This window comes from Parasteatoda tepidariorum, chromosome 1 (assembly GCF_982258835.1).
Source record: "Parasteatoda tepidariorum strain Cologne lab strain chromosome 1, Ptep-v5.0, whole genome shotgun sequence".
Lineage (NCBI taxonomy): Eukaryota > Metazoa > Arthropoda > Arachnida > Araneae > Theridiidae > Parasteatoda > Parasteatoda tepidariorum.
The window spans coordinates 131914904-131938611 of record NC_141755.1 but is presented as its reverse complement, the minus strand read 5'-3'; the positions used below and the strand labels follow the sequence as shown (position 1 = coordinate 131938611).

General features: G+C 32.2%; 1 protein-coding gene across 11 annotated transcripts in view; it reads left to right on the top strand.

The window, feature by feature from the left end:
- The window catches only part of LOC107457234 (pre-mRNA 3' end processing protein WDR33), a 102870-nt gene that overhangs the window by 930 nt on the left and 78232 nt on the right, over window positions 1-23708 (top strand). Inside the window, exon 1 of one of the 11 annotated variants that reach the window (XM_087153250.1) lies at window positions 12047-12523. The exons of 1 other annotated variant lie outside the window; for it this stretch is intronic. The gene's annotated coding sequence lies outside the window, so the exon portion shown is untranslated. Of the gene's footprint in view, window positions 1-12046; window positions 12861-23708 lie in introns of those variants that run through there. 9 more of the 11 variants (XM_087153280.1, XM_087153262.1, XM_087153254.1 and 6 more) reach the window with 9 other exon arrangements.

Here is a 23708-nt window from a genome sequence, read left to right as displayed (position 1 = left end):
TAATACTTTAAGATAGTTGCATCATCCTTTTTGTCATTGAGAGGCGCCAGCCAGTCCCGATGGCGACTTTACACATTGTCGACTCCCGGGCACCTCCACTCGCCGCGGTTTTATTTGTCAACTGTTTCACAGCCTTATCTAGTAACCCTCACTCAGAGGCAAACCTACGCTCGCCGCAATACAGCACTCGCAAAAGTCATAAACGAATCTTCGCGCTCATGGATATTTTTAAAAGTTGCTTGTTGAATTAGGTTAAAATTTTATCCTCTATTAAGACTAGAAAAATTCAAATAACGAGATCAAAATACTTCGTCCTTCTATAAAGAAAAAGTTACATACACACAATTGTTTCAGTTAATTACATACATATTGCTGTTAAAAAAATTTTCAAATAAAAACTATTCTTGCAAATTAAATAAAAATCTGGAGTAATAAAATATTTATATCTTCAGCATAATCAATTTCTTTTGAATATCTTAATTAATAAACAAAGTTTAAAAAAATAATCCCCTATATAAATCATCGCATTATTAAGTGTACATATTTTTGAAGATAAAAGTATTAAAAAAAATTTACGCAGTTTGAAAAATAATTATTTTTATTTCCTTCATTTTTACCATGTGTTTTCAATTGTTTCTATTTTGGAAAAAATTAGTATTCTTCAAACTGCTTACAATATCTTAAAAAAATTGCATATATTTTATACTGAACAACTTTTGATTGACAATATTTCCTTCATAAGAGAGTCTTTAAAAAAATTTGAAAATATTTTCATTACATTTGTTCAAATATTTTCTGTAAAATGCGTGCTATTATGAAAACAAGGAGAAAAAATATTTTTAGTAAAGCCATGACATAAAGAAACAAATCTATGACATATTCACTACTATTTTCGTATAGTTAATTTATTTTTCATAACATCAAATCATATTTATTAAAACTTAAAGTTGTGGCTGCTCAACTTTTTTTAATGTTTCTTAAGTTTGTCAGGGAAAATTCCGATATTTTCCATTTTTCTTGCTTCTATCACTATTTGTATATATCTGAAATTACTCACCTTCGTTTTAATTGTTTCCTAATTAATTTTATCATATATTTTGCTACATATATTTATCCTTTCATTCTATGCTTCATTAATTTCATAATTTATCCATCTTGTAACTTTTTATTCATAATTTTATAACAAATTTAGCTCATTACATTCTATAACTCAACAATTGGTATACATATTTTATAATTTCTTTATCCAATTTTTGGGCTTCTAAATAAGATATGGAAAAAATACTATGAAAATTATTACATTTATTGATAATCTAAAATTAGGCCTTTTTTCCTCCTAAATGCGAAAACACATTTACTAACTTAATGTAACGTAATTTAACACGATTCATCTTTCTTAATAAGAACGATTCAGAGAAAAGCAGGATCAGTAAAAGTGAAATGTGTATTTTAATTTATATTCTGCTTCAAAAATGAGACAAAGGAGACACAGAAAACTTTTCTGTTATTTACTGTTATTTACTGTTACTTTACTGTTATTATTTAATAGTATTCATTAGTCTTTAAAATTCCGAAAGAATTTTTAAGTTGCTGGAATCATACAATAGTCTCATTTCTAACAACTTGTTTTTTAATTTTTTTTCACACAATAGCTTTTATTGTGTGTAATTTGCTTTAAAAGTTCAAACATTTATTCTTAGATTGTCATGCAGTCTGTGTGTCTGAAAACTGCATGAGCTATTTTATTTTATTTGTTCCTTGCAGAATGGTAATAATTGTTTCTTATTTGGTAATAAAAATCTTACTTTTGCTGAGATCGCAAGAGTTTTGTTTTATTATCATAACATCGATTAATTTTTTTGAGAAAAGTGTAAGTCCTCAGCCTTTCAACCATATTGCTTTAAAACTACTTTATTTATTTAAAGTAAATTATTAAATTTAAAAATTGTTAAGATTCTCTTATTTGACTCAATATCTTGTCTTTAATGAATCAGAAATAAATAAACAGATTGTCCTTATATGATATGAGTTATGATATGAGAATGTCAAAGTTGATGCTTACTGTTTACATTATATTTTAATTTTACAAATCATAAAAAGTTTTCTTTAATCAAAATTGTGTTCACCTCATAAATACACTTTAACTGCTACAAATTTTTAAGTCCTGGCTACCAAAGCTGTGGAGTTGGCTAATACGTATGAAGGAATTTACAGTTTAGGACATAACATTTACAAAAAAGTGTCAAATCTAAGTACAATTGTTTGGAAGCAAATATTATTCGCATTGCAAATCATTACATCAAATTTAATCATTGATATCAATGTCAGAAAAGTAAAAAAGAATAAATTCATGTATAAAGCTGACAGCAACAATCTCCTCATCATTACACGTATATAAAATGAAAATGCTTAAAACTCATAAATTGTGTAGTTACTTAAATTAAAGGTTTTAAAAACTAAACAATAAGGTACAAAACCCTGCTGCATTATTGAATATTGCGTCCACATGCTTGATAAAGACACCATAAATTATTTGCAATAAATTTATAAAAATAATTATAAAGCTATATTCTACTCATGTATCCTACACCCACAACAAAACTTTATCCTAAAAAGGATATAAAAAAGTAAGAAATAAATATGTGTTTCAGGAAGTCCGAATAAAAAGAGAATGATAATACACAAAAACTTTTAAAGCAGCTAAATTTATTCACACCTCATGCTCACTCATGCGTTTTTTAAATCGTATGTCGCAAGTGAAACATGCGCGAATTAATATTCGAAGATTTTCGCGAGAAAATTTGAAACCCGACTTGGCGAATGTAACATTGGCGAATTTCAAAATACGGTGCCAAAGAAGTGCCCGGGAGTCGACAATGTGTAAAGTCGCGTCCCGATGGGGAACTCCCGAATTTATAATTAACTCTGAACTTCTTCAATAGAACAGTTTAATTCAGTGTTGCCAGATTGGGCTACAAGTAGCGGATTGAGCTACTTTTAAAACTCCCCGCTACATACAATCGAATTTGGGCTACCCGCTACTTTTTGGGCTACTAATTATTTTTCAGAAGTTGCAAATCTTAAAAATGCGCTACTTAGAGAATTTCATGCTACTTATCTCACAGAAATACTTTTATAAAAACAAAGTTTTCCTTTCCTATTATTAAATGAGAGAATCTGTAAAGTCTGCAGTTTCTTTATCTTTTTAAAAAATATTTTCTTTTATTTCTGAAAACGCATCAGCTTTACTTTTGGATTCTTGTTTTGTTTTGCCGCGCAGAGTCCAGAATCTCTCCATATCTATGCCTCAAATCATAGACTCGTGAAAACGCAAAGATATATATGGAAAAATGCACGGCTAGTATGATGGGGAAAAAAAGCTTTAATTCCAACCATTATTAATCGCTTATCATCTGGAAAAATCGCGTGACCTGTAATCTGAGCTAAAACGAAATATTGAATTTGGCGAAATTATGAACGCAGCTCATTGAAATTTAAGTCCGTCAGGGGACTGATCGTTAAGACACGGCTCTCAGCAGATCATTGAAGTCAAACATCAGTGGCTAAGGCCGGAATAGCCTGGTCGGTAGGGCGCTGGGCCCATATCCAAGAGGTCGTGGGTTCGATCCTCGCCGGCCGAAGACTCCTCGTGTAGTAAATGGTGACTGATGCACGTTAAATCTGTCGAGTCTCAAAGTCCTCCATGTTCCCATAACAAATCAATACCTCTGGGGTACTGATCCAGGAGTTTCCTTGTCTTCTGGATTGGTTCAAAATAACAAGGATACGGAGTTGAACATTAGTAGTCGTAAACCCATGAAATTGGGTCGGCTGTTCAACGACGGTTATAAAATAAAATAAAATAACTAATACGCAGTGACAGTATCCGCTATATGACCACGTTTTGTTCTTTCAAGCTTTTACGGCCCTTGAAGTGAGATTCTTCAGTTATTTTCTTAGACTGATTTGAATCGGCAGTCTCTGCATATTTCTTTATTTATTAACTTCTTCTCATACCACTGTTGATACATTTTCTCTCTATAGTGATACACTTAAAATAACATACTCGTAAACACATCTCCATTTCTTTAAATTTGTCTGCACCCCAAATGCATAATTATTTTTACATTCGTATTTCATTATCATTATAATATGCTCTCAAAGTAAGTCCGGATGAACCCAAAATATTCGTTAATAAAGTTTAAAAAATTTGAAAGCATCAAAATGCAATGGAAGATAAACTTGCCCATTGCATAAGCTCATCATTTGCTTTCATTTTATTATTTCTGAAATTTCTTTTCAGTTTTGAAACTTCATGGTTTACGCTAAATTATCCTTTGGTATAGAGTTCTCTTAAGATACATACTAGAGAGAAGTAACTTTTCTTAAACAAATACTTAACAGAAATAAGAGAGTGAAATAAGACTCTTAATATATCACACATAGCTGTTATTAATAGTTTTTAATTTTCTTAGTGGAGACCTTCTATTTTTATAGTCAAATGAAGACATTTTATTTTATACTTTCAAAGAGAGAAGGACTTTTAGAAAAGATTCTTAGTTTGATGAATAAATAGGAGACACTTCTCAATTTTGGAAACAATTCTATTTGAGATAATCTCAACTTTGGAAATGTGAATTTTTAAAAAATTTAAGCAACCCGAAAATTTAAAGAAAAATTTAAAAATAGAGTATAGTAAACTATTCAATCGCCACCGCTGTTTTGAGGGTTGAACTTAAAGTTAGATTTTTTCTTTTTCTTTTTTTTTTTTTTTTTGCTGCACAAAAACTATAAGATTTAGAAATGACGCTTGTAGAGAGATGTAGAAAGATCATGATTAAATAAATTAAATTCGATAATTATTTAAAAAATTATTGACTGATAAGCTTCAAGCGAAAAACGGTGTCTAATTTGTTCGAAAGCAATTTTATGTCACAAAGGTGAATAACAAGATCGCTGAAAGATTACATTTATGGAACGCTCTTGATAATCTGGGTATCCCAATGATTTTTTTATGGACGGCAATTCACTTTAAGTCTTTCATTTTCATAACAGTCACTTTTTAAGCGATCTTACAATTTTTAGAATTCATAAATTGACACTAGTTGATTTTTAAAGTATTTTCAAAAAAAGTAAAAAATGTTCTAAATGATTTTAGACGAGCCGTGATAGCTCAGGGGATAAAGCGCTAGCTTTCCAGCGAGGTAAGCCGGGTTCGAATCCCAGCGATGGCTGGTCAATGCAAATTCCGCATCCGGATTGCACCGACCACAGTGCTGACGAAAAATATCCTCAGTGGTAGACGGATCATAGGTTCGAGAACCTTTGCCGTCAGACGAACCATGGGAGATTTTCGTGGTAATGTAAAGCAGATTTGGGTTAGTTCCCTCAAAAAGTCTTTCACGAAGAGAAATTTTGTCCAATATTTGATCCAAGAGTTCCCTTAGAGTTCAAAATGACAAGGTCACTGAGTTGAATATTACTTGTCTTAAAGGCAAAAAATTGGGAAAGCAGTTCAACGACGGTTATGAAATATTATAAGATAAAATGATTTTCAACAGCATCTCTTTACAAGTTTATTTGGAACTATTCTTAAACAAATGAAATTTTCATAGGAGACTATTGAAACGACATTTTCACTCATTTGGAGCACTATATTCAGAGAAGCTTACAGACAAACTATTACAAAATTATAACTAAAATATTTCGCACAAAAATAGACCCTAAAATACACTCCTCAAAAGTGAAATTGCAACACCAAGAAATAATGCACGTAGCGTCATGCAAATTTCAGGAGCGATAGTAGTGAGATGGATATGCAAATGATTAAAAAAACAGACTAATAAAATCATTATAAAGCAATTTATTCAAAATATAATGTGGCCACCTCGGGCAGCTGTACAGGCCTCAATCCGGCGAGGCATGCTATCAATGACTCCATTGATGGTTGCCTGAGGTAACCTTTGCCAAGCCACATCCACTGCTGTGCGCAGATCATCGGTGGTTTGCGCCATTGGTCCTCTGTTCATGCCACGTCCAATGAGATCCCATAGGTGTTCTATGGGATTCAGATCTGGAGAGGCTGCCTGCCAGGGAAGGATGTCAAATCCAGTCAGGCTGTTAAGAGTTCGCCGTGCGACATGCGGCCTGGCATTGTCTTGCTGGAATACCGTGTTGGGTGCGCCCTGCAACAAGGGCAGAACAGCGGGATACACAACTTGTGTGACGTAGCGGTCCGCTGTCAAACTGCCGTGAATGTGTACCAGGGGCGTTCTGCGATCAAGCATTATACCACCCCAAACCATGATGCCCGGTGTAGGACCGTTGTGACGCTCGGCGTAATGGGCTGGTTCGTAGCGTTCTCCGGATCGCCGCCATACCCGTCGACAGCCGTCATTTCTCCACAGACAGAAACGAGATTCATCCGTGAACAATACCCGATGCCATTGGATGATCCAGGTACGATGACACCACGCCAGGCGTCTAGCCCTGTGTAAAGGGGTCAACGGTACCCCTATTGCTGGTACCCGTGCACGTAACTGTACTTCATGCAATCTGTTGCGTATGGTTTGGGTGGACACAGATCCACCTGCTCCTGAAGGCAACCGGCTTCGGATGGCACGTGCCGTGGAGAAAGGGTCTCGAATAGTCAACTGTTAAATACGCCGGTCTGTGCGCACCACTTCCTCTCCGGCGTGCACGTAGACCTTCCTGAATCCATCATGTGACACAACGTTGGATGGTACTCACGTTGTGCCCAACACGAGTTGCTATTGCGCGCAGCGACAAACCAAGTTCATGGAGTTCGATAATACGGTCACGTTCCCCGGTCGTTAATTGATAGTATTGAGCTCGTCGACGTTTCAGAGGCATTTTCTACGCTTTTTCGAAAGTCGCAAATGCTACGCAAAACCTCAGATGCCGTATATGAGAAGGGAAAGTTGCTGGCCTTTATAGCCCGAATATGCGTACCACGTGATCAGATGCGTGCGCAAATTTAATCATTTGCATATCCATCTCACTACTATCGCTCCTGAAATTTGCATGACGCTACGTGCATTATTTCTTGGTGTTGCAATTTCACTTTTGAGGAGTGTATATCCAATTTAGACTATTGTTTGAAAAACAAGGTAGAAATTCGACAGAAAATTCGATCGTTTATTGAGACCTTGAATGGAAATATTTAGCCGAGAGCTGTGCATATAAAATTAGCGTTTGATGCATTCCAAATTCTTCAAAAATTATTTTACAATCAGAAAGTGGACTCTCGTGATTTCTCTGGAATGGCTGTGAGTCATCATCTTTGTATACGTTTTTCTCTTTTCTTTAATAAAGTGTTTTATGTCTGATTTTGAGAAGTGGTCATTGGGGTCAGCTGTCCATCGGTCACTGACAGTGTTATTCTGGGCGACAATGCTGAGGTGTGGCGTCACTTCCGACACATGGTGACGCTATTTCCTTCACTCAAAAATTAAATAACTCCAGCCATCCGTGAAGTTCTGTCGGAGGAATGGTAATCGATTCTTTTTAATCAAATTTCGGAGAAGAAAAAAGACATTTTTTGAAAAGGAATATTTTTAAAGGATAGTTTTCATCTAACGAATAGTTTATAATGATAATAAATGGAATTGAAAGGAAACCAATGAAGGTGATAGTAATGCAATTAAGTACATTTTCAATGATCTTTTTTACTTTAACACCAACAATAGGGCTTCAAAACTTTTGGTTTAAACTAAACTGACTGTTCTGAAGTAAAATAATAAAAAAATTATATATATTTACTAAAAGTTAGTTTTTGCATGAACTTGTCTTTCGATAAACGAATTCTATAAGTGTGTGCAAAATTTTTTCCATTTGGTTAAAAAGTTTTGGAGATATGGAGAAATATGGTAAAATTAATGTTTAGGGACTTTGAATCGCTCTCCCGATTAAACTATAGGGAAGAATATTGCGGCTATTCCCTGTAATTTCCAGATTGCGGCTATTCCCTGTAATTTGGGGGTTGAAAATCTGAATCTGTCGTAAAAAAGGTATGTTTGCTTAAAGAAACTTCGATTTTGAGTCTGATTTCGTAACTTAAAATATCCTCAGCATTTCTTAATTACCATATTTTAGGTCACCTCATCAATCCATTAAGATTGAGTCCCAAAATGTAAAGAACCGATCCTTAGATCAAAAGTTAATCGGAGTATTTTATTTTTTTTTTTTTGGCGCATGGTACTTTTGCAAGCAAAGACAGGTTAAACAAAGTAATAACTAAACTCTTGATTATTCGCCAAATGAAGATTACCTTGACGAGGTGAGATGGACGCAACTTCCTCTCTGAAGGATTTACGGGATATAAAACGTAAATTTAATGGAATAATTAATGGGAAAGTTTTTTTCAACACTTAAAGTACTAAAGAAAGGCCGGTTTTGCAACTGAATGAGTTTAAAACTAAAAGGGCCTCAGATTGCTCCCTTCAGGTGATTTGAAGTTGAATTCGTAAACAAAAAGATATAATCTTGTACAAGCTTGACATGTTCGGATATCAATCGAAAAGCCTCCAAGCAAATCAAAACGTACACATTTTACTTTTGTTTGAAAATATTACTAAGTTTGAAATACTATGAAATATTTCTAAGTACTAAAATCTTCTGAATTTTTCAAAATCAAAACCGTTTGAAAATATTACTAATTTTGAAATACCATGAAATATTTCTAAGTACGAAAATCTTCTGAATAAGTCAAAACCGTTTGAAAATATTTCTAAGTTTGAAATACCATGAAATATTTCTAAGTGCGAAAATCTTCTGAATTTTTCAAAGTCAAAACCGTTTGAAAATATTACTAATTTTGAAATACCATGAAATATTTCGAAGTACGAAAATCTTCTGAATTTTTCAAAGTCAAAACCGTTTGAAGATATTACTAAATTTGAAATACCATGAAATATTTCTAAGTGGAAAAAGCTTCAGAATTTTTCGAAGTCCAAAACATTTTGAAAATATTTCAAAGTCAAAAAAAAAATCTTTTTTGAAATTCGAACACACGATCATCAAAAGACATGAAGAAAAAAACAATTGTGAAATTCGCACACACGATTAACGGAAGACTTATAAAGAAAGAAAAAAATTTAGAAATTCGCACACACGATCAACGAAAGACATGAAGAAAAAAAAAATTTGTGAAATTTGCACACACGATCAACGGAAGACTTATGAAGAAGGAAAAAAAAATTTAGAAATTCGCACACACGACCAACGAAAGACATGCAGAAAAAAAAATTTGTGAAATTCGCACACACGATCAGCGAAAGACATGCAGAAAAAAAACATTTGTGAAATTCGCACACACGATCAACGGAAGACTTATGAAGAAAGAAAAAAAAATTTAGAATTCGCACACACGATCAAGGAAAGACATGAAGAAGAAAAAATTTGAGAAATTCGCACACACGATCAACGAAACATATGAAAGAAAAAAAAAATTTAGAAATTCGCACACACGATCAAGGAAAGACATGAAGAAAAAAACATTTGTGAAATTCGCACACACGATCAACGGAAGACTTAGGAAGAAAGAAAAAAAAATTTGAAATTCGCACTCACGATCAAGGAAAGACAGGAAGAAAAAGAAACAATTGAGAAATTCGCACACACGATCAAATAAGACATGAATTAAAATTATCTTCAATTGCTTTTTTTTATTTAATTATTATTCATTTAATTTTTTATTTATTTTTTTGCAATTTTGTATCAAACTTATGTATGATAGCAAAATTATATTTTAATTTTTGCTTACTAACTTCGTAAACATGGACATGCTTACTAACACATGTCCATGTGTTTTGAATGTCTAGTGAATAAAATTCCTGGAGGAAAGCAACAGGGACATTTACATCCAATTAAGCCAGGAAAAAGACATTTCTCAATCATACACATGGACCATTTAGGCCCATTTGTGAAGAGTTCTAGAGGAAATCAAGATTTGCTCGTTATCGTAGATAATTTTACAAGATTTACCAGACTTTCTCCAGTCAAAAACACCTCTTCTCAACACGATTTAAAAGTTCTGGAGAATTTCGTTCAGGATTTTGGACTGCCTGATCGGATTATTAGTGACAGAGGTTCATACTATACGTCACATCATTTTGAACAATACTGTCACGGCAATGGAATAAATCACACATTGAATTCCACCCAACATCCCATGGGTAATGGAATGGTAGAACGGGCTAATAGAACAATTCTATCCACAATAAAAACATCGATGAGTGATCCACGTCATAAAGATTGGGATTTACGAATCAAAGAAACTGAAAGAAATTTAAACAACACTATCAATAAAACTACTGATAAAACGCCTTTTGAAATCTTGCATGGATATTCTCCAAGATTCACTGATGGTATCCTTCGAAAACTTGCCGACGAGAGTGCGGACAAATGGACTGATTCCAAGGAACTTCAAGAAGAAGCAACCAGTGTGATTGAAAAGAAACAACGTAAAATGAAGGAATACTACGATAAGAAAAAGTGTAGAACCATGACTTTTGAACCGGGAGAAATAGTGGCTCTCCGACGTCAGCAAAAGCAACAGGAGAACCAACAAAGACTCAACCAAAGTACAGAGGTCCTCTACTTGTGACTGAAGTCCTCCTTAACGATACGTACAGAGTGACCCAAATGGGAAAAAGAGTGGGAAATAGGTACTACGCAACAACGTCCCACGTGAGTCAACTAAAGGCATGGCGATCACCAGTACACGATGATGATGATGAGGTCTCAGGTAACTTATAAATTGGAAACCGGTAATATGAACTTTTGTTTTGTTTTGTTTCCGCAGATTGAAAAAATGCGCCATCATATTATTGCATCATATCTTTTGCAGTATTTCACATGTACCGAGTTCTTTCTTTCAGCCTTTAAACTTCAGCGTTAGCATATTAATATTATAATCATTAGAATATTTTCTAATTAGGCTAACTTAAAAAGATATTTTTGGCGACATTTTATTTAAATGTAGCCAAATAAGGGATAAAATACAAAACATGGCAAACGTTAAGAATTATTTACAATGAGATATTAACTTTCCAAAATTTTTTTTGGCCTTACGACCTCTGAGAATCAATACATTTCTGAAAGCTCTTATGAATGGTACAATTATGTTTAGATTTGAACCCAAATTACAATAACAAAACTGCATAGAATATTAAGCTTGTTCACACATCGCCTCGTAGTCATAACATAAGCGGAGGGATACACCGGAAATTTTCTAAATTTCTTCCGGTTTAAGGACGCTTGTTATTGTTTACATTAGACCACCCATCCATACAACTGAAAAGAGGAGGAGAGGAAAGGGAGAAGGGCTGTATGAAACTGGTCTCTCCCCAGATGGCGTATTCGATTCGAGTGTTGCGATCGCCAATTCGCGATCGCAACACTCGAATACGCCATCTGGGGAGAGACCGGTTTCATGCCTTTAGCCCTTCTCCCTTCCCTCTCCTCCTCTTTTCAGTTATATAGGAATGTACTACGATATTTTCCCTTTTTTTTAATATTTTTCCTTTTTACTTAATAAAAATATTTTTAAAAATTTCCGTGATACTTTTCTTTAGAACTATGTTTAATGTAGTTTTCAGTTCCATATAGTTTTTCAAGTTAAAAGATTTTAATCTATATGAAAATCAAGAGAGAAACTAACGTACTTCCTTCCTCTATGACTTTCCACACGCTAATGGGGAAATCATGTGAAGTGTTGCCATAGGAAAAGAGTTCTGCTCTACGCCACCTGCAGCCCATTTCGATCGCCAATTGGTTCTCTTGAGAATATTCCAAGATTTTCTTTTTTAAATTTTTGAGGTTCCATGTTTGAAAAATGAGTTTTTTGATAGAAAAATTACTAAACGTTTGAAACGTAGACAGAGCTGGCTTGAATTTTTTTTTTAGTGGATCACTGGTTGAAAATTAAAAAAAAAAAAAAAAAAAAAGGAATAATCTTGTCTTTTGATAAAATGAACACTTGAAAATTTAAATGCTACGTGTAGGTAGACTGTGTGCCTCTCGTAGATGCAATGGGTACTCGTTTGTGCGTGATTCATATTTGCTTTTAGTGGGAATTTTCCAATGATGGAAGTTTCAAAAAAACACTGTTGAAATGTAGCAGATTTAAAAAAAAAATTTTTTTGCGTTTTTGTTTACGTTTGTTCTTTTTTTTTTTTTTTTTTTTGAAGGGGTCAAAGCTCTCATGCATTTTTTAGAGTGACCTGTAACAAAACCGATTCAATTTTTTTTATCACACCACATTACGAACTCAGACTTAGAGACGGTTTTAAACTTATTGAATTGCCCTCAACCGTAACGCTTCAGATCAGGGATACAAACAGATCTTAAATTTCGAGTATTATTTCAATGATGTTTCTACAGCAATAAGAAATAATTTTTTGAAAGTATTAATTCATTTTATAGAATATATGTACTAGACTTAAAATTTTCATTGTAATTGTGATTTTTTGGACTTGATTTTCACCATCAATATGTGATGGTAGGTAGTTTACTATGTGATGCAGGTAGTTTTCTATGTGACGGTAGCTTTTTTTTTCCTTTACACTCAATAAAATATACCCTTTTTTTTCTTTTAAAGTATTGTGAATTGAAAAAAAACAACAATTTTCAAATTAGGCCGTATGAAGTTGCATTAGTTTTTGTATTGTGCTTTGCGCAAAATGTAATTACAAGCAGATGTCTTACTTTATTTACTAATTAATCACACTGCTCGATTTCAGACAATAATGTGAAATTATGTGTTTAACTGTAGAACAGAGCGGTACTGGATATTAAAATTACGAACTCCAATGTGTGGTAAATACAAGGATGCTTTGGTATTAAAATATATTATTAATTGTATTCAAATTAATTGGCAAGTGTTTACGAGGACGACCAGTGGTTCGAGATATTTCCATATCGTGAACTGTCACGCCAACTACAATCTCTATGGCGTAAAATGGATTTAGATTGCAAATTTAAATATATATTCAGAGAGAGGTTTGCCTAAGAATTGCTACAAGTTATACCCTCTGAGTTGGTCGCCTTTAGTATTTTTTTTTTTTAGTTTCTCGTAGGCTGATGCCCAGAAGTTGCCAAGGCTTGGTAATAGTTCTACCTCAGATACAGATATCTTCCAAAGTGTCCCTAGCTTCCCTGTATATTCCATTGTTGGTGTTACTACCGTAGACTGTGGTAGCTTTATGTATATTTTTTAACTATGAAAAAAAATTCAAAAGAGTTGATAGATGTCTACATTTCAAACTTGGTGTATTAACCAGTAGTATAAATTTTGGTAAATGATACCTATAAAAATTTCTGAGTCACTAAAATATTTGCCATATTTTAATGACTACTGGGAAGTGGACAGTAAGAAACTAAATATAATAATAGAAGCGTACCAAATCAAAGGATATAGCTTGTAGCTTCACCTGGGCTAACTCCAACAATTTTTTTCAATTTTATAATACCTTTGAAGTATTGGCAATAGTTGTTGGTGCAAACAGATACCAAAGAAGAAATGCCCTCTAGTACTTATCTGTTAAAGGGGGTCCCAAAAATCACCATGTATAAATTGAAAATGTTTTTGCTCAATTAATAGTAATGAGTACTACTCATATTGAATTAATAAATGTTGTGGTAACATGGTGCTTTTTAAAAAGTGCTTAAATGTGCTTGTTTTCGTTTTTTAAAAGCCCTTAAAGGTGCTTTTTCAGGGTTCCCACGGTCCTTAAAAACTGCTTAATTTTTATTTTGGAATATAAGGGCCCTTTAAAGTGCAAGGTTTTTAAAAGTCCTTAATTTTTCAGCATCACTATAGGAACAATTTTTCAGTTCAATTTTTTTAAACGAAATACCGTTCTTTTATCACCTAGAATTGGACCATGCATAGAGGGCATGCATCATTTTAGAGAGACAAAAATGAATGTGTTTGAGGGGAAGACAGCTTGTCCTTTTATTAATATGTTGGTTCTTTCATAATGCTTTTTCAAAGGGGGGGAGGGCAATTTTAAGGTTCCTAAGTTGAAGACCCACACTAGCCTTCAAAATTGACAGAATTCAAGAAATTCAGTTCTACAGGTCATCTGCTTATAGGAATTAAGTAAAACCCTAAGAAAAGAAGTATCAGAAATATTTTTTGAACTAGAATCCATAACAAAATCTATATCCTAAAATCTTGAAGAATTTAATTAATTTGTGTAATATTTCAATGTGTAATAAGTAACTAAATTTATTGAAAGCAGTGACAGTTTTGTAAAATTCCTGATTATACTAAAAATTAAATAGATCTGTGATAAACAGGGTTTGAAAAATCCCACCCCACCTATGTTTTTCATCAAAAACCTGGGTTTTTGACAAAAAACCTCAAATTTTTTCAAAAATACTTTTCCTGAGTACTAAATAAGAATGCATGATTTGCTTCTAACAAGAAAATTAAATATTTATTTATTTATAACTCGTTTAGTTGCAATGTAAATTTTTTTTAAAAGTTTTATATTGTTACACTATTATTTTTGTTTCTTAAGGATAAGCAGATAGTTACATAATATTTAAATCTACGCAATTAAAAGATCCTTAGATATTAAAATCTTTATTCAGTTAACATTGTAACTTAATGTACTGTTCTTACTTAATGTACTGTACTTAATGGTCAAATGTAATTGTATTTTTATTCTATATAAATTTTCATAAAAATATTTATTGCAATGAATTTAAAAAATATATTGAGTTAAGCCTTATGAAAAAAGTGTGGAATGATTTAAGGTGCTTAGATATTAGTATCACCTGTTTTTACTCAAAATGGGACTTAATTTTACATTGCACAGTTAAGAAAACTATTCTCAAGCATAACTCTAATTCAACTTTTCAGTATTAATTATTTTAAGATATACCTTTATAAATAAAACATTTTATTAATAGAAAAGGAAGAATTATTTATAGCGTAACTGAATATTTAGCACGATTGGCCTACAAATGAATATGCAATGCAGGTCTAGTAGTGAGATGTAAAAACTTGTAATAACTAAAACTTTTTGCCAAATTTCTTTATTTACTCTTTTTTTTTTTTTAAATATACATGAAAAAAATTGCAAATCTTAATTTCTGGACAAAATTTTACAATTCAATTTCAATGAAATCATTAAAAATTGAATATGGATAAGTTTCATAGATGATGTTAACCTTTAACGATCTGAATATGGTTTTTAAAAGAAGTCCAACCCGAGTTTGCAGAAATTGCCCGGTACTTTGGCGAGCCCTGTTAATGAATGCAATTATATCAATGCTTACATTATGATAAAAATGTTTATTTTAGTTATTGATTTTTTTTAAGAAATGTAAATAATTGGCACTGTCACTGGTAGATATATGATGATTAACCATCATTCTATTTTTAAAGTCCTTAATTTTTTAAAGAAGTCCTTAATTGTTTCAAGAAAAGGTCCTTAAAAGTGCTTAATTTTTGCGTTGTTAAATGAGTGGAAGCTCTGTTTTTTCATTGGGTGCTTTTAAAATGTACTTAATTTTCCCTTAATTTTCCCTTTTTGATTTTCACCATGTATTATGTAAAAGCGTGCTTTTCACATTGTTCTATTAAACGTTTTTACAATTAATTCAGCCATAATCCGTTTCCCCGTACCATAAGTCCGTGACATATGATAGCGCCAATCATTTTACATGTTTGATCAGGGTTGCAAAAAACCCGGGTTTTTGTAGAAAAACCCAACCCGGGTGGCTGTTTCTGGGTTTTATTGGGCTTTTCTGGGTTCTATTGGGCTTTTCTGGGTTTTTCATGTTTTCAAGGGGGCTTTTTCAAAAGAGAGGGCAGGGATAAGTATCTTATTTTAAAAAAGCTTATTTTAATATTAAGTTTAATTTTATAAATTGACTTCATATAGATAATTAATACAAATAAATTGATGTGAAAGTCTGAAAAAAGTTTCTTCTGACATCACGATAGAAAATGTTACATGTACTCACGTACATCACACATTTCAAACTTATTTTAACACAGGATTACTTTTTACTTATATTTTAATCTTAAAAAATATTTGAAGAACATTCTTTATTTGCATAGAAAGCGAATAAATGGCACTGAATAATCAAAGGCCGTACGGTCGAATCAAGTCAGCAAGGTGACTCTCCAGTCTTCAACACAATTAATTTTTTCGCTATAGGTTAAATTTTTTTTAGGCTAGACTACATAAATATTTTAATAGAATAGCTCTTTAATATAACAGAGGATTAAAAAAGAAATCAATCTTAGAAAACCCCACTTTAGGGTGGGTTTTTCAGAGTGGGTTTTACCCAGTAAAACCCAGGCCGGTTTAATTGGGCAGGTGGGTTTTTTGCAACCCTGTGTTTGATGTATTACTTGTGGTTCCGCATGTGTGTCTACTGAGCTGGGTTCGGTGTGATTATTGCACACTCATGTGCAACTCTGCTGCTTTTTGCAAGATATTCTCAATTTCAGGCTTCATTTTCCACCCTCCGATATCGAACCGAAAAATCTCTGGATCATTTTATAATAGCTAATATAATCAACAAAGAGTTCTTTGTCTTAAACTAGTTATTTTATCACGATCATGTAAAATCTTTGAAAATTATTTTGTATTTTGTTTATGTATATAGTACTTAAAAATATTCTTTGAGTACTTAAAAAGTACATAAAAAAGGTGCTTATTTTTTGTTGAAAGATTTGGTTACGCTCCTTGTGTAAAAAGTTTTAATGGCCTCTTATAAGAGACAAATTATGTGTGGTGTGTATATATATGTATACATATATATATATATGTATATACCGTTAAAGAAATCAAGATAATAATATATATATATATTTATGAAATTTTAACAAGGCATTTTAATGTAATAAGTCAATCAGGGCTCGAAATGAACGGTGGTCCGTTGGTCCGTGACCACTAAAATCGGAGCCGGACCACCATCCGCCGCAGCCGATCTCCGTTAGGAAAAAAAAAGCTAGCGTGCGAGATTTCCGTAAAAAAAAAAAGAATTAAAAAAAATTAATAAAACTAGCGCGCGATCCTGAGGAAGGCGAAGTTAAATCTTGTTTCGCGCATGCGCCACATGGAGAGTCGCTGAAGGAGAGAAATAGGGGAGGTAGCGGGGTGGGTTCATGATGTCATTGTCAATCGACGACGCTGCATGATGATTCGTTATTTCGGGCTCTCTCTTCGTCCCAGATCGTCAGAGGTTTTCTTTCTTCCGGAAATTTATGATTTTTATAAAAAAAATCATGATTTTTTCAATCAAAAATTTAAATTTTTTTTATTTATTTGCAGCTAATAGGAACGCGTTGACGGACCAGTAAAGTTTTGTGCGGACTAGTAAAATGTTTAGTTACTGGTCCTATGGACCAGTAATTTTTAAAAAAAATTTCTACCCCTGTCAATTAAAGAGCCGACATTGATTAGATCTACTGCTGCAGTTACATATTGCTGTATCAGTACTTGTTTTAAAATAAATATACTTAAAAATTAAATACCTACTGAAACTGAATGTACCACAAAAGGGGATAAAGTAAAAATGACTATAACTTTTTTTTCTTCTAGAAAACCTTCTAAAATACATTCTTTTGTTACAAATGTGTGAAAGAATGTAAATTTATTTACTTTTTCAAACCAAAATAAGTAAAAAACATGTTTGAAATAGTTTAAAATTATTTAAAAATTATGTTTTACTTTAAAAGTAAAACATAAGTTTGAAATAATTTTAAAGTAATATATAAGTTTAAAATAAATAAGTTTGAAAACATTGTTTGTAGTTTGAAAGCACATAGATAAGGAAATATCTCATATTTTTGTGTTTTCAGTTTTTACTTCTAAGTGTTTGTTGTTAGAATATTATTTTATCATTTTTGGTATGTTAATTAATGCTATTATCTTTTGAACAGTTTTTTTTTTAAAGTTTTAACTTTATTTAAGTCTTATGTACTTCCATCCCATGGGTCAGGGAAAACCTGGAAGGGAATTTTATTTTAATTCTAAAATGCAGGGAATAGTCAGGGAAAATTGCTTTTTTTTATACAAAAAACATGGAAAATTCCTATAGCATACCTTGAAAATAACGAATCATAGAATTGTTTGTAATAGTAATTAAAATAATTCTAATATCTATCTCAATTATTTTATAAAATTCCACTTTTTTGTGAAATTTTTCCATTCTCATTCTATTATATGTTTTTGTTCACAAAATCTAATATTCGATATTTCAAAAAAAAAAAAAAAAATTTCTGATGAAAAATTGCATGATATGGTTTAAGTTTCAATTGACATTTACCTGATATACCAGGAAAAGTCAGGGAATTTTTTTTCTAAAATTGAGTGGGTACCCTATTTCATTATTTAGGTCATACTAAATGCCTGATGCCTAAAATACCGAAAATTGATCTTTGACTTATAGCATATATTGCATCATTAAAATATCTAAAATTATAAAAATCAGTATTTAACTATCTTTCTTAATTATCTGTAAAACACGTAATAAAATAAGTCTCATAATAAAACATTTCATTAAAAGTTTCAGAAAAATTTTGCATGATAGTAAAGAAAAAGATAACGTAAATAGTATTTTATTTTATATTCAAGTCTAGAAACAAGTTATTTGTAGTAGTTGCATCTCATATCTCATGGGCTGCATAAACATTGAGAGCAGTTATTTTTTTTAATCTAATTTCTTAATATAGTATAACCTCGTTAAGTCGTCACTCAAGGGACCGAACATTTTCGACGACTTAAGTGGAGTTAGAAATTTCTTTAAAAAAACATTGAAGGTTTTTAATGGACTGCAGTAGGATTCGTTGAGAAAAATGTGATTTTTCGAATGTTATACACGTGCAAATAAATGAGTAGAAAAGGAATACAAATACTTTTCTTTTAGTACAATACTTTCTATACAAATACTTTCTATAGTTACCACTTTTTCTTTTATTTCTGAGCATTAAAGTAGCTTAACATAGTGGATTGATGCAGGAATTGTTGATTGCTATTAACCTTCTTTTCCAATATCATCAGCGCCTTGAATTCTTCCTCTGTTGTGCCTTCAATTGATGTTAAATATTGTCTAACTTTCTCTAAGGCTGTTTCAGTCTTGCTGGGCGGAATTCCACCCGAATTCTCATCATCGCTATCCTCTCTGGAACTGTGTTTTTCATCTAAAAATTCTGAAGTTAAATCTTTTACAGTCGCTGGTGAACAAATAGCGGTGTCATTGTCAATATTGATAAATGCATTTACGTCGTTGACACTCCAACCTTTTTCATTAACAACTTGCAGCAAATTTTCTAAGGGCTCGGGGTCGACTTCTTCACAGAGAATATCTTTGGATTCTGCATTGGCTACAAATCCCGCGTGTCTGAAGCAATTAAAAACAGTTTGCGAAGAAGCTGAGCTCCAACTTCTATGCACATAATTGATCGCGTCTAAAACGGAAACTTCAAACTTCTCATTTTTATCCAATGCTTTTATCAGGTCCTTTACTAGTAGTTTTTTGTACTTTCTTTTGAAATCCCGAATTATCCCTTAATCTAATGGCTGAAGAAGTGCAGTAACATTTGGAGGAAGGAAAACGATTTCAATAGCTTTTAAACTTTCGGGCTGTGCAATTATCGACAATAAGGGCAACTTTTCTCTTTTGGTGCGAAAACTGGGAATCCAATTTACGGATATGCCGTTCCCAAATCGTTGTAGTCATTCATGCATTGGAATTTGCTTCATATTCAACTGGCAGAGATTTAACGTTTTTAAAACAGCAAGGGAGTTTTGCTCTTGCCTATCACTAGTGGTTTAAGCTTTTCATTTCTATTCATATTCGCTCCCAGCAAAAGTGTTAGACGTTGCTTGCTGGCTTTTCCAGTGGTGCATTTTTCGCCCTTAAACGATAGAGTTTTATCAGGCAAAAGATGATAAAATAAGCCCGTTTCATCTAGATTAAAAACCTGGATAAAATGTCCTTGAGAACACTATTCCTCCAGTTTTCTATAGCATCACCAGCTGCGGCTTCCCCACAAATCGTTTTAAAAGAAAGACAATTTTGTCTTTGAAACGCTCCAGCCAACCATTGCAGCAATGGAAATCTTCTATATTCAACTTCTTAGCAATTTCCATCACTTTTTCTTTAAGAATGACAGAAGAAATAGGCACATTTTGCGATCTTGCATGCTTTAACCATCGAACTAAAATCTCCTCGATCTCGCCAAACTTTGATTTCCTCATTCTCTTTCTATTGTCTTTGCAGTCTGCTTCTTCAATGGTTTGCTTTGATGATAGAATATCACTTAAAGTAGTTCTCAAAATATTGTGTTCTTTGGCAAAAGCTGTTTTCGAAACATTAGACTTTTCAGAAAGTGCAATTAAGTCCTTTTTTTCTTTAAGAGATAACACGGTAAGTTTTCGTTTTCCCGGCATTTTGAAACGTAATCAAATCGCAATTTTGTAAGAAAAGAAATGGCCCTTATAGCGGAGCTTACTCGCTATGAAATGAAGTCCTACTGAAGTACTTACAATAAAGAAAAACAGCTACACTCGACTGAGTCGGAGCAAGAAGTGAGAACTTTGAACGATTGGCATGCAAAATTCCCAGAATCCAAATCCCCTAAAAGGAAAGGAATGCTCACAGCTGTAGAGCGAACTTCGTGGGTGGTCAGAAATTCCCCGAGATACTTAAAGTGAAAGGGGCGGGTCTGAAAAGATAACAGAATGGTATACAAAAGTGCGAAAAAAGATCGGTTTGCCATTTTTGGGGTGACGAGTTATCCGGAGTAGAATTAAATTCGTTGACGGGTAAAAGAGGGTTATTTTACATTATTGTCTATGAGACTTAGTCGGGACCATAGGAAAACGACGACTTAAGCGGAGTGACGACTTATCCGGGTGACGACTTTATGAGGTTTTACTGTTATTTACTTCACTGATAATATTAGCGATAATATAAGAACTTATTTTTTCTAAAGAAGTTTTGTTTGTTGACATGATCAATAAAATGACGAAATTTGTAAGACTCAATATTCCTCTGGGAATAGAATTCCAGTCCTTTATAATGGCACATTTTAGTGGCTTAAATATTGTGCAATCACAGCTTTTGTGTTTGCAATTAATTAATTATATTTTACAAATAAATTTTTGAGGAAAGTTTGAAGTTCCCAATGAAGTAAAATTTTTAACCGAAAAATTTACATGCATAGAGCAAGAACCTCTCTCAATGAACAACTTAAAAAGTGTCTGCTCTCATTTGGATAAATGCTACTTAGCATTAAAAATGTGTTCTGGGGGGAAAAAAACTATTTCAGTTTAAAAACTCACTAATATAATTATTATTTTTGCAACCCCTGTGGTAGAAACACAGCGACATTGTCGCAGAAAGCAACTGAGTTATTGCAGAAAGATTTTTTTTATTTGGGAAATAAAAATTTTTGGTTTGCCACAAACTAAAGTTCTCAAAAAAGATTCTGCAGAAACAGAAGCTGTTTTACCAAAAAAAAAGAAACATTTTCTACAGAAACAAAAAATTTCTGCAGAAACAATAATGGTTCTGCAAAATTTTTTTCCTACAGAATTGTTTTAAATATTTTTTTTCTAGCGTACCGCTGAAGGAGAAAGCGCTCGTAATTCTCCGTTAATCTTCAACACAAACAGTTACTGGATGAAAAGGGGAGAATTTTTTTCCCCTTTATTAAGCTATTTTTGGAAATTTGCCAACTTTGGCCTTTATTGCTGGCGCAGTAATTTGCTTTGTGTTTTATGAGAACAGAGCATTTTTTATTTTTTGCACATATATGGAAAATTTCATGCGTAAAAAGATTCTTTATTTAAAAAAATCATGTCTACCGAAAAGGTTATTTGTTGCAATTGTGAAGCCACAATAATTAAAACAAATTTGAAAACTGATTTTTCAAGGCGACATTCCGAAGAAGAAATAAGATGGAAGTCGACAACATGTAGCGATGTCAGAGATTTTTTTTCTGGAAAGCGACAGGAAGAGAAGCTTCCCACGCTACTAATATTGAAAAAAAAAAAAAAAAAACGTTCTAGATTCGAATTAAATATTTTTACTAGCAGCAATATCGATAGTAAGGATGAGACAACATTTCCAACAAATCAAGAAATTTTAGAAGCAGTCAAAGGTAAAAAGTAAAAAATAACTATATATATATTTTTTTTTGTAAAGTCTGTAAAGTATTTTTTTTTTTGTCCTATATCCTTTGAATTAAGTAGTCGATTAAAAAAAACAAAAAAAAAAAACACTCGCAATCTAACGATAAATGGAATAAAGCCTGAAAGATATCTCACTATCTACGATTTTTTGGCATGCGAATGAAAAACAGATTGGTGGAAAATATTTACTGGTGAAACACTTTCAAACAGGTTTCCATACGCATGCGAAAAAAATCGCATCCAATGAGTATGGCTCTAATACCGATGTTTGAGTACTGATAAAGACTATTTCGTTTCGAGATGTTGAATAGACTTGAGCATATTGAGTCGGAAACAGCTTCTGCATACTTCGTGTGGAATCAATGCTATATATTTACACAATACAGTGCGAAATCACAAGCGCTGTGCATTTTTTTCGTTCTGAACTTAATCTGATCACGAAAAAAGTTTTATTTACCTCCATTTTTTAAAAAAAAAATCTTTCAATAAGTCAGTACAATATTAATCAAATCTAATTAATATATAATTAATTAGATAAAATTAATGAGATGTAGAAAAAATTGAAACAAACATCGCTTTAATTTTTTTGCTTTTAGAATTCGGTTATAGTCAATTCTATTTTATTATTTTGATTACTCAACTTCAATATTAATTTTTTCACCTGATTTGTTTCTGTACCTGATATAACTACTATAATGAAACATTAAATCATACTGTTTTAAACTGCTTTAATAATTTAATTTTGATACTGTTTTAAACTGATACTTCAAATTCAGTTATCTTGTTTTATAAATTTAATCTTTTTGTCCATTCTTAACTATTTCTATAAGTTCTATCTTATTACAGGTTCTGGGTAATCTTTATTTATGCTCTAGTAAGCATTTTTATCTGCAGATCTATACATTTATGACTTTTCGTTATTATCGAAGATTATGCAAATTTATACTTAAACAATTTAAACTTATTAAGAAATGTAAACTTATATTATGAAATTAAGAAAAAAAAAATCTACACAGTTTTATTCTATGCATGTAGACTTATTTTATAAACACGAATTTCATCTATTATAAATTCATTACACATACATTTATAACGATAAAAATATCTTGCAGAAAGATATTGGTTCTAGTTAGGTTTGTCGCAGAAAGTCAGAAAAAATTCTGCCACAGGGTTTGCACCATTCAGATTAAAAGGTTTGCTATTTTTTTGTTTTGAAATATTGGTATCTCTGATATAAAACAAAAAGATAACTTTCTTGCATTTAATTCTAAATTTATATTTTATAAGTTCTGTGAAAATATTTTATAAGTATATTTTAACTTATTAATTAGTATTTATATTTTTTTCCCATCAATATATTTTTATTTGTAAATTTAATGTGGAATGAGTATATTCCCTTTGAAACCTTCAGAAAATTGGTGATACGTTAATTCATGGTTTTAAATGGTGTTCTGTTGGTCTGTTAAAATTTCATTCAAATCACCATACAATGATTGTCAATGGTCTTTCTGCCCAACA